The sequence below is a fragment of the Schistocerca serialis genome, chromosome 1, assembly GCF_023864345.2.
Source record: "Schistocerca serialis cubense isolate TAMUIC-IGC-003099 chromosome 1, iqSchSeri2.2, whole genome shotgun sequence".
In the NCBI taxonomy this organism is placed as follows: Eukaryota; Metazoa; Arthropoda; class Insecta; order Orthoptera; family Acrididae; genus Schistocerca; species Schistocerca serialis.
The window spans coordinates 1108703010-1108715719 of NC_064638.1; the positions used below are offsets into that span (position 1 = coordinate 1108703010).

Sequence of the window (12710 nt, forward strand, 5' to 3'; positions counted from 1 at the left end):
GAATGGCCCCGACTAACAATAACCTGTACCTTTCATGAATCGCTTGCCTCACAAAAATCTTCGTTACTCGAACTACTGCAATACAGCGAGCGTCAATACTGCCAGCTAAATAAAAGATTCTAACTACTGAAGGCAGTATCTTCTGAAAGGCATAGTTAGCAAATGAAAGATTTTGATGGAAAACAAACAATATATTTACCTTAATAGTGTTCAAAAGCCATAATATATATATTAATTCATGACAGCCTGTCTTGCAAATTTCCTTTTTCTGACGGACACACGTCCAGATCGTCCGCTATCAAATCTCTGCCATCTCTCTCCCCACATCCACCACACATCCAACTGCCCAACGCTACAGTGGTGAATATTCCAACAATGCCAACCAGCCACAGACTGCACACAGCACAGTTAGTGATTTTTCATACAGAGCGCTACGTGGTGTTACCAACATAAAAACCTAAACAGCCTACTTACAAATCGTATGTTGGTTTAACACAGGGTAGCGTAAGTCACGGCTTGCATATTATCCGGACTATAACCATCGATTTTTTTTATAGTGAGAACACTTAGCGACTTGCAACAGACTTTCAACACTATTTCAAACATTTCCTAAGCTGCTTCTTGCTTATCTGCTGAACCTCAAAAATTTAACACATTCCCTCGTTTTTTAAGTAATCAGAAGTTTGGAGCTGTTTGATACGTGGGAGGTTGACTCTTCAGAGAATCGTGTGGGTTTATTGGTGAGCACTATTAAAAGGAAAAAAAACGCATCGCGAATTGACGTAAATGTTGAAAGCTTTTAAAATTCAGTCCTCTGGTTTCTTCAGTTGCAAGGGGAATAGCGGCCAATGGCGAATTAATAGCTGTGGGTGCGCAATCCATTACGTGCTAATCTACTCACACCGAGAATTAAGCTTATTTGCGGATTATTTAATACGAAAGTAATAAAGTAAAGATGTCCCCCAACCCGAAGGTTTGTTTCAATACCTCTGTGCTCCTGTTGCAGATAGTATGTTTTCTTTTCTTAGACATTTTTACACACTTAATCACAGTTTGACAGATCGTAAATTTTATGTTAAACTCCGAATCACGGTGCACCTTGGTATTACTCACCTATTCAAATCATTGCTAACAATGAAAGAACCAGTTTGGAGGAAGAGACCTCCTACGACCTACTGGCTATAGGTCCCCTTATCTTTTGTTGCCTGGCACTTACCGTTCAACCAGCCACCCATGCATTTCGGACAGAAGGCGTACTTCGAAAAACGCTACTTTCTCTTACACTGTTCAGCTGTTCTTTTCTGTTGCTTCGTACTAAGCATCAATGTAACTCTGTTTTCAGTTACCACTATCGGCTTTCTATGAGTAAGCTACAAAACTGATTAATGTGAACATTACCGTTAACCGGAATCTACAACTTCTATGAAACCACGTATCTGCCCCGGCTGCTAGCTTCTAGGATATGATGAGGTTTACAGCCAATGCAAGGTTTCATTGACTACTAAATAAGAAAGATGCCTTAGCAGTTTATTGCTGGTTTTCTCTTTTTTTTTCCCGGGTGGAGAACAGGTTATCACGTGTCGGCGTGATTGCAGATGCAGCGTTATGCAATACATCCAGGCGAGGCAGTTGGCCTTGCCACAGTCGTGGGAGAAGTAATACGGAACATAAACTTCACGCTTTAACTGAGGTCTTTCGAAACCGGTTATGTGGTCTCTTAAAAATTCTGCAACAAGAGAAGCAATTTAACGCAATCATAAAGTGGAGAGCAGGCGTGCTTGCTCGTTTCTCAACTCTGTGTGTCTGCTACATCCATCGTCTTCGTCAATGTTTTGTACCTATTCATCTAAAAGTTTTGCTCTTCGCTCGTTTTTTGAGTGATTGATTTGGGGGAGTGGACCAAATAGCGAGGTCATCGGGTCCATCGGATTAGCGAAGGATGGGGAAGGAAATCGGCTGTGCCCTTTCAAAGGAACGTCCCAAGACTTCTAGATGTCCTGGAGATGTACTGTAGAAGGATGATGATGATGATGATGATGATGATGATGATGATGATGATGATGATGATGATGATGATGATGATGATGATCAGCTGGAGAGACAAAGTAACAAATGAAAAGGTGCTTAGAAGAATACAGGGGACCAGATCTCTGTGGAGGCACATCCAAACAAGAAGAGACAAACTTGCAGGGCACATCCTAAAACACAACATCATCATTGGATCAATAGCAGAGGAGCTGCTGAGGGAAGGAATCGGCGGGGGCGGCCAAGGATGTCATATATGCAACAGATAGTGAATGATGTTGGATGTAACACGTATGTGGAAATGAAGAGGAAGGCAGACAGGAGAGAGGAATGGCGCTCTGCTGCCGACCAGTCTCAGTGTTGAACACTAAAAGAAAAAGAAGAATCCCATCATTTGCGTGAACCGATTTAGAGAAATGACGGAAAACCTAAATCAGGAAGACAGGACGCGGGTTTGAACCGTCATCCTCTGCAAGCGAGTCCAGTGTGCTAACCACTGCGCCACCTCGCTCGGCCTCGTTTTTCCCGTGTCGGATTAAATATTCCACTAGCCAACAGAATTTTACTTTTTTTCTGTAACTGAAAAAACAGCTAATCTTTCCGTTTACGAGTTTGCTGATGACGAAAATGTCAATGACAATCCAAGTTTACTTCCCGCTCTGAAGTTATCATAACTTTACGTTATTGCCTAAATAGGCTTACGAATTTATTTACCTTGGTGTTATCCCTCGGAGGGAGGTCACTGAAGGCGCGCAGCAGTTAGCAGTTTCCTGCTGGTAATTTCCTGATTAGGATCCAGCAGTAGCTGGCTAACAATGATGTACTCCACTTTCCCTGCTATCTCATTTCCATGTCCGAAATTTGCTGGTGGAAGCGTTCTCTGTGCTCAACAGTTACCCACAGCGACACAGTTGTCAGGAAGGAATCCGAGTGGTAATATATGAAATGTCAAAGTTACATGTTGCGCCCCTGTCTGTTGTAGCATTGCAGGTGATTTGCCACAAGATCCTTATAGTTTCCTGCCCTCTTATTTCGTAGAAAGTTCGTTGACCCTTGAAGAAAGGCATCCCAAGCTGACTTCTCATGGATTGTCATGGTGATGCTGAAATGCACATCTTTGTACAGTTTGCGTATCTGGGGACCCAAGAAAATCCCTTCTTTTATTTTCACGTGATTAAGACGTGGAGATTTATCGCTCAGATTTCTCGCTCTTTGTACGTGTCCATAACGAAGTTTCTCATTAGGCCCAATTTTATATGAGGAACAGGGAGAGTTGTGTTCTTGGATTTGGCAAGAGCTTAGAGGATAAAATTTTGGGATCCTGGTGCAAGTGATCGACGCTAGGTCAATCTTTCTTTTTATAATGAAAGGTTTGGCGCGGCTATCCCAGAGGCACACGAACCAACAGAATTTATTGTAGCTGTGTTGTAGCCCAAGTAATATGCCTATAACTTTCAGATAACCGGAAATCTGTCATTGAAAATTGTCATATTTCATTCGCAATAACAACTGTTTCAGTCTGTCATGCGTTTCTTCCATCGGAATCGATGGTAAAACGTTGCCATTACTCAGTAGCACACACTTGAGGTTTACTTTGAAGGAATCTTCCACTGATCAATTTTATAGTCAGTGACCATATCTGCCTTTAGTCCCTGTAAGTCACTACAAATTAGCAAGTTCTTTTCACTTTCGAAAAATGGAAGGAATGGCACATGACGGTTAAGAAATGCAGTTGCACTTACCATTTTGCCAAGACAATTCAACTGTCGTAGTCCTGACGCTAATAGTTCAGCGTTACCTTTCGGCAATCCCAGATCTCTCACTAGATCATTGAGCTCACAGTGTTATTTTGTGAACCTCTGTGCACTCATCGTTACACACAAAAAATCAGTATATTTCGAAGAACTGGGTTTTGACGGTGGTAGTGACAAGGGCGTTTTTTCACCCACATTTATTATAACACATCACTTGCACTTTCCCTTTTGTGATCAACATGTGTGTGTTTACAGAGTGTAGTGTTGCCAACTGTAGCTGTGTGTTTGTCTTTTGTTATTGTGTGTGTGTGTGGGGGGGGGGGGAGGGAGGGAGGGGGCAGAGAGAGAGAGAGAGAGAGAGAGAGAGAGAGAGAGAGAGAGAGAGAGAGAATTATTTACTCTGGTTAGGTTTCAGATTTCTGTTTGTTATTGTTTTTGTGGCAAATATGATCAAGGAGGTGTTGCTTATATAGATTTGGTCATTAATTACTTCCTTTTTCATTGCAAGGGCTCTTTGTATGTAGAAGTTTCCTTGCAATGATAGAAGCTTTTTGTTGTGATTGTTCACTCTATCAATTTTTTTGTCTTTTCCGTGTTGGATGGTTCATGTCCATTTTTTATCAGGTGTTTGCTAAATGTAGAGTGGTTATTTTCGTGCTTTCAGCTTCTTATATGTTCCTTACACCTAGGTTTGAAATTCCTGCCTGTCTCTCCAGATGTACTGATTCACATTCTTGGCATTGTAACGTATACTCGTACTTCTTGGTATTTATCCGGTTTGTCTGTTGCTGTTTTTAAATGTGACTAGTATGTGTTTCCTGCTCTGTAAGCAATTTGTAATCAGTTTTTCTTTAATGTGTAATCCTGTGTGTTGTTTTGTGTTTGTATGTTGAAGTGCACCATTTCGTTCTGTTAGTCATGTGATGAGTGTTGTTGTTTGTTTCCATGGGTGCTGTAGTATCTGTGGGGTTCTTTGGTGCTTTTGTTCTCTGCTTGTTTTCATTTTTCTTCAGTTTCGCTTTTATTTTTTGGTTGAGTCTTTGTACTCTTTGAGCCGGCCGCGGTGGCCGAGCGGTTCTAGGCGCTTCAGTCTGGAACCGCGCGACTGCTACGGTCGCAGGTTCGAATCCTGCCTCGGGCGTGGATGAGTGTGATGTCTTTAGGTTGGTTAGGTTTAAGTAGTTCGAAGTTCTAGGGGACTGATGACCTCAGGTGTTGGGTCCCACAGTGTTCAGAGCTATTTTTTTTTTTTTTTTTTGTACTCTATGGCTGTTGTAATCATTGTTTGTCGGTATGATTCGTATTGTTTGTAATTCTTTTTCATTGTTTTATTTGCTGGGGTGGGATCTTACTTAGTCTTTGTAACATGTGTCGTAGGGCTGCATTTTGCATGTGGTTGGATGAAGCGTGTATAATTCTATCTGTGGCTGTTGTCTTTCTCAAGATGTCAAATGTGTGTCTCTCTTTATTCTTATAACCAAAAAATGTACTAGCTTTTGCGTTTCTTTTTCCATAGTGTATTCAATATTTTTATGTATATCGTTTGTGTCTATATGAAGTTTATGTATTTTATCTGTTGGTTCATCTGCCATACAGATTATCAGCCACATATCTGTTCCAGTAAACAATTCTGTATCCTTCTTTGTGGCGACTGTATCGAAAATTGTTTTTTCTATGTACTAGATGAATTTATTTTGCCAGTGTTCCTGATATTGGGGATTCCATTAGAAGCCTATCCTTTTGTAGGGAAAATTCCTTTTCAAATTGAAAGTAATTTTGGATTGTTGTCGGTTTGAGGGTTTTGGGTATTTCATTAATATTGTCTACAGGCAGTTTGTTGTATGTTAGTAAGTTTTCTTCAATTAGTTTTATTGTGTTTACAGTGGGTATTGAGGTGTAAATGTTATGTGTCGAAAGAAATGAGTGATGCTGTTTGTGGAATGTGTAAGTCTTTTATCTGTATTAAGAGTTCTTTCGTGTTTTTCATTGTTTTGCTGTTCTTCATTTCACAACGTTGCATTATGATTTTGTTCGTGTGTTTTGCTACATGGCATGATGATGTGTTCATGAAATTAATAAGAAGCCTCAACGAATTAAGGGGTTTGTGAATCTTGAGTTGACTTCTGAGTGTTGGTGCTTTCGGGTTCGTTTTTGTTTCTGTGGGTGTGTTCGATGTCTTGGAGATTTTCTCATGTATGTGTATGTATCTGAAAATGCGCTATTGGATCAGATTTCAGTTTCGTGATGTTATTAGAGGAGACAAAGTCTGTGATTTTTTTCTGTATATTGTTCTTTATTGAGCAGTACTGTGCTGTTCTGTCTATCAGCTCTCGTGACTATAATGTTGGTAGATTGCATTTTTATTTTTATTTCTTAGTAATGTTGTTTTCTTTTTAGAGTTTTCTGTTTTGCTCTTTCTTTGACACAGTGATTGTTGTTTATATCTTTCATCACTAGTACACGTGTTGGTCCAAACTTTGCCGCGTTATGTTCTTCTTTCTCTTCGTCTACCAGGAAATTTTCTTTTTCTGCAATTAGATATTCTATGTAGTGGTTATCTGTTTTTGTACTGATGTTGTGTTTGAGCCGTTTGTATAACAGCTGTTTTTCTTTCTCTGTTAATTCCTTATCTGAGAGGTTTATTAGTTTTTGGTGAAATTTGTGGTGGTGTGTTGTACTTGATTGTGTTTTTCCTTCTGGTTATTTTTGTCAGTGAATGTTCTGATTTTTCGTTTGTGTTTGTTCTGTGTATATTGCAGAATCAACTATCTGGTGGCACAAAGAACGAAATCATTTGCAGAAAAGAACTGATTAAAAAATAAAATCAAATAGCTGTGATGAGTTCCGTTTTTTGTATTTTGTCGATCATCACTATTGAGTTGATAATAAATGCACATAACTCAATGTGTGTATCATATAACATTGTGTTTCTTGGTATAAAGCTATTTGATTTCATTTTTAATCAGTTCTTTTCTGCAAATGATTTCGTTCATTGTGCCACCAGATAGTTGATTCTGACTTTTACATTAACATAACTTGGGATTACATTGTTTGTTTTGCAAGTCTGATTGAATCTGATGGATGGTCTTTTGGAGTCTGAGATAGATATTCTTGAAACAGTTGTATAACTTGACGGGAAATGCCTGACATGGCTGTATTATCGTCATTTTTTTCGTTTTCCGTCGTTCCTTAGTTGCTTAAAAATTTATGGAGGAGTGTTCCGTCTGTGCAACCAAATGAAAGGCACTTCGTTCTTTGCCATACGCGTTTCGCTTCTTTTATTTATGAAGCATCTTCAGTGGCCTGTAATACATGCTACTTTTTATACATATTTCAAGTTAGAAACAACTTTTGTGCTACAAATTTCGTGATGTTAAATTATCGTTTTGTGTTACGTATGGCCGGCCGAAGTGGCCGTGCGGTTAAAGGCGCTGCAGTCTGGAACCGCAAGACCGCTACGGTCGCAGGTTCGAATCCTGCCTCGGGCATGGATGTTTGTGATGTCCTTAGGTTAGTTAGGTTTAACTAGTTCTAAGTTCTAGGGGACTAATGACCTCAGCAGTTGAGTCCCATAGTGCTCAGAGCCATTTGAGCCATTTTTTTGTTACGTATGATTTCCAGTGTTGTTAGTCCATATGTGTGGCTCTGGAGACGTTAATTCAGTCCTCATGCTCCAACTGAGCTATTTCTATGTGTAAAAAGAAACATGTAATACAAGTCACCGAAGATGCTTCATAAAAAAGAAGCGAAACACGTATGGCCAAAAAGAAATTTCCATTTAGTTGCATAGATGGAATACAACTCCATGAATTTTGAAGCAAGACTGAAATATTAACCATTTAGCAATTGAACCAGTGTTTGCAGCCCTGTTTAATAGCGATACTCAGGCATGGTTGTTAAAACAGGCGTATTCATATGATTGTGTCGAAACACGACGTCCCATCACGTAAAGCGATTTACTGCAATGTGTTGAGAATGACCATTAACCTCACTGCTGACATCGTGTCCCAGATATCTTCAGTGACGAGCTAATAAATTTCAGCTCTTTGTTTATCGTATCAGTTTGAGTCATGCTGGTTTGCTGCGAACTTGCAAAGTCCTTGGTGTTTCGCAGCAGCGAATATGAACAAGTAATCGTAGCTCTTAAAGTGAACGTTTTATAGCGCATGCCTCACTAGACTTTGTTTGCTTCTTCGAATGATCATTCCTGTCATATTTCTGAATATTGACCATTCCTTCTGGGACATCCTACAGATCCTGCCACATTAAGGGTCGGATTATACAAACCGTTCTATACAGCTGATAAAAAAAGGCTTCTTCCTACAGAACAACAGGTTCTAGTTGGTAAGGCGGCTACCTCTTTCATCTGCATCTGTCGTATGCGATTTATTTAACTTGTCTCTGACTGCATTGGTTGGTTATCAAAGGAAGCATTAACGGCGAAAAATCCTCATAACTCAGACACCACCACCACCACCACCACCACCACCACCACCACCACCACCACCACCACTGCTTTATGACGTACCGACATTCCCCTAAATTAACAAATTTCCGTGCCGGAGCACAAACATCAATCTGCTCTCAATTGTTCTGTTCTCATACTGACAGTAGCTTCCGCTCTCAAGCAAACTAAACAGTGAAACGAAGACTGTTTTTAATTCATTCTCCTAACTTAACGATAACTCTCCACGTTACTGAGTATACATTTAAAATAACAGAACAATAAAGTTTAATATTCACACTTATTTAACGCAAATCTCCCGCTACGCTGATCTTCACAATGTGTTGACAAGCTGCAAACGCTAAAGGAATAACACGAAAAGAGCTGGAGCGCGAAACGTGGAAGATCTAGTCGCTGAAACGGTAAAAATAAAAAAGGTGAGAGGCTTTTAGATACCCTTCAGTATTTTTCTTATCTAATAGTAGACACATCTGAAATAAATAACAAAACACGACAAGGGAAAACAGCAATATGACAACTAAATTCTGTTCTGTGGAGAGGCAATCCAATATAACAGAAAGGGCAAAGCAAATAGTCTAGAAGTATTTTGATGGGAGTGTTGCTACATTGGGAATTCGGAGCTGAATAAGAGACAGGCTACTGGCAGTGCAACTGGACTTTCCAAGAATGTGGCTTTAGAGGATGGTCTACGGTGGCTAACAAGAGGATAGTTTATGCAACAGGAACAAAACAGTTTCTGTAGCTCAGCAATCCAGAGACGAGAGAAGACATGTGACAGAAGGATATTTGGAACTGGTCTCCACAAGGAGGAAGAAGAAAGAGGACGTGCCTATGAGGCAATTTTGCCCTGAGACATTCAGTAAGGATGCTGGCTGAATGGAAACGGATGTGTGGTTAGAACCGAGAAACTGTGACAGCCGTAAACAACATGCTCTTTAATATGATCTGATGTCCCATAGTGAAATACTCGCCCCACTCACCCAACGCACAGTGAACAATAAAAACGATCTAATAATGAGCATATCTAATATAATTTTTGTAATTCTGTTAAACCTAACCCTTAACGATGGATCATTTACAGGGGCCTTAATCGGATGGAAAATGTCTATTCTGTTCCTGTCATCAAGGGGGGTAAAGGCCAGGCTGAAGAGTCAATGTAACGATGGACACTGGAATGTTAAACTGTCCATGCTAATGTTTGTCTAATTTCTACAGGTATCGCACAGTCTCTGTAGCAACTAAGAAGTTGTTTTTTAACGCAAAACTGTGCCGTTAGCTAAAAAGTGTTGGTTTAGTTTTTTAAAGTATAGGAAAGAGATTGTTTGTAATGGACATTAGAGACAGCCAGTCAAAAGAGCAAGAAGTGCTGGAGTAAGGATGCATGGTCTGGCAGGGGGGAGGGGGGGGAGGGGGAGAGTACTAGCGTTCGCTGATGGGTTGGTGTGGCGCCCCGAGTGTTGATGGCAAGCGCAGCAATAAACGGGAGATTCAGTGCGTAAGCGGTAAGAAAGAAGAGGTCGCCAGTTCTACATGGGGAGACGGAAAAGCGAAGAGACAGCGTGAGGTAAAGCGCCGAAGGGAACTTAGTGTAAATTTACGGCAGGAAAGGGGTGTTGGGTTCGGTAGAAGACTGGAGGACCCATAGTTTTCTTTTAAAGTGCCTTGTTTCAGGGAGGTTTACGAGGTTGGCACTGAAACTTATAAGGGGAGGCCAGGACGTTCGGATCACGAATTTACTTGAGACTTTGTCCACTTTTAATAGTCCATTAGGACGACACGATGTGCCAGCAGTAAGGCGTACTACTTGGGAGATTTCGAACAAATCACAAGAGACGTTTCACGCGTCAGTGATGTACCGGTGCCTTGCGACGCTGAGAACGAGTTGTGGCGGTATTGTGTTTAGCGTTTCTGTAATCGGGGGATCATCGGATTGAGTCCCACAAATTTTTTAATTTTTTTCGACACTGGTCATATTATTTCGTACATATTAAATTTTAAAAGTAAAATGATGAAAAGCACGTGTTTTTGTCTGAACTTATATTGAGTTCCCAATGTTATTTCGCTGTTTACTAATTTTTATCAGTAAACAAATATGCGACCATTCTTTCTACAGGCAAGTTATAAACTTTATCAAGCGCAACGGACTCGTTCATATTTGGTTGACAACGAACGAGAAGTCGATTCTCGTAAAGATACTATTAAAATACATTCAAGCGTACAGCGCCAAGTTTCGGCACTGATATTTACGAAAAAGTTGGGCTACGCGTGGTTTTCATCCAAATTGTCGGAAGGAAGAGAAATTTTTCAAAATGCCAACGAGCTTTCTTTTCCCTTAGAAAATCCGCAGATTGATTGTGCATGCGGGAAAATTACATACAAAATGGTTCAAATGGCTCTGAGCACTATGGGACTTAACTTCTGAGGTCATCAGTCCCCTAGAACTTGAAACTACTTAAACCTAACTAACCTAAGGACATCACACACATCCATGCCCGAGGCAGGATTCGAACCTGCGACCGTAGCGGCCGCTCGGTTCCTGACTGTAGCGCCCAGAACCGCACGGCCACTCCGGCCGGCAAAATTACATTCATTCGGTGTAGTAATGTTTTATGTTTTCAGTGTCTGTATGGAAAACATCACCCTGCCACTTGTAATGTCGAAACACAACCGACGATTAATCGTACACTACTCGCAAATTCTGGCATATTGTAACTTGTTGTGTTGTTGAATAAAGTTATTTACATATTTATTTATCTATGTTGGACTTGGACTTTCCAAACCTGCTCCTCTTCTTTGAAACCTGTGTCTTCAAATCGAAGTGCCCAGGTGCAAAACAGTCCTTGGAATGAAACTCACTGGTAGATTAAAACCGTGTGCAGGACCGAGACTCGAACTCGGGAAGTCGCGAGCTTGAGTCTCGGTCCGACATATGATTGTAAGCTACCAGGAAGTTTCATATCAGCGCACACTCCGCTGCAGAGTGAAAATTTCATTCTGGAAACAGTCCTCGGTAACTCATCCGATTGAAGGTATAACGGATTTCGGAAACCACGACAGACATAAATTTTCGGGAAAATTTTGTGCGCTTCGTCGGTTAGAAGCAGATAGCTATAAATATATTCGTTATAATAAAAATTAGCAAAAAACCAAATAACAGTGCAAATTCAATAAAATTCAAATACTTACGTCTTCTCATCATTTAACTTTCAGATGTAATATGTATCAAATAACATGACCAGTGTTGGGAAAAAAGAAAAGAAAAAACAAAACATAAGCAGGCTCGAGCCAGCGATGCACTGATTACGGAACTTGAACGCTAACAACATGGCCGCTGCCATCTCGTGCGCAGGACCGTAAAGCATCGGTTCTCTAGCAATTTTTTTTCGAAAGCGCTTAAGGATTACGACTCGGTACTTCCACATTATGTTGTCCTAATGGACTACGAAAAGCGAAAAGTTTGAAGCGAAACCGTGATCGGAACGTCTTGGCCTCCCCTTGTAACGTCAGCCTTTCGCGTCAGTGTATGTGAAAGTACATAGTCAGGAACTACTGCAATGAGCTCCTCATTTAATTTATATTTGCGTTTCTTTTCCCCTTTATTTTCAGGCATGAGGTGCTGTCGCTTTATTCTCGTGCGCGCCCTAATGTTGTACGGCAATAGATAAATATGTGAACCGAAGAGATCAAGTTTACTCCATGTCATGTTAATCATAGAGTTCCTTTAATTGTATTTATTGCTGCCAGCATTCCGGAATTGATATCTCTGCACTTCGCTGATTTTTATGAACCTATGCTCGATCTTCGAGAAAAGAGAAGTCAGACAGCTGTATAATTCGTGAAACTTCCTGGCAGATTAAAACTGTGTGCCGGACCGAGACTCGAACTCGGAACCTTTGCCTTTCGCGGGCAAGTGCTCTACCAACTGAGCTACCCAAGCACGACTCACGCCCCGTCCTCACAGCTTTACTTCTGCCTGGAGAGCTTCTGTAAAGTTCGGAAGGTAGGAGACGACGTACTGGCGGAATTAAAGCTGTGACGACGGGGACTGAGTCGTGCTTGGGTAGCTCAGTTGGTAGAGCACTTGCCCGCGAAAGGCAAAGGTCCCGAGTTCGATTCTCGGTCCGGCACATAGTTTTAATCTTCCAGGAAATTTCATATCAGCGCACACTCCGCTGCAGAGTGAAAATCTCATACTGTATAACTCGTATTTAGAAAATTAGTTTGGTCTCACAAGCAGGAACTTGTATAGTGAGGATGGTGACTCAGTTAATTTCAGCCAGCTCTAATACTTAACACAGCTGAACATAAAAAGTTTTTTGTAGGAGGATAAAAACAGGGAAGGAACGTTGCTGCGTCTCCACTGTTCAGGCTAACAAGTTTAGCGCCGTGAAAAAAGCGCTCTCCCTTTTCTTTTGTTGGTCTACCAGCAAAGCCAGTAATGCGCCGGCAGCTATGTGAACACCACA

At 40.9% G+C, this 12710-nt stretch overlaps 1 protein-coding gene across 2 annotated transcripts in view; it reads left to right on the plus strand.

Annotated features, from left to right (window-relative positions):
- LOC126416635 (uncharacterized) overlaps window positions 1–12710 on the plus strand; it is a 350735-nt gene that overhangs the window by 211779 nt on the left and 126246 nt on the right. The gene's annotated exons all lie outside the window — the stretch shown is intronic.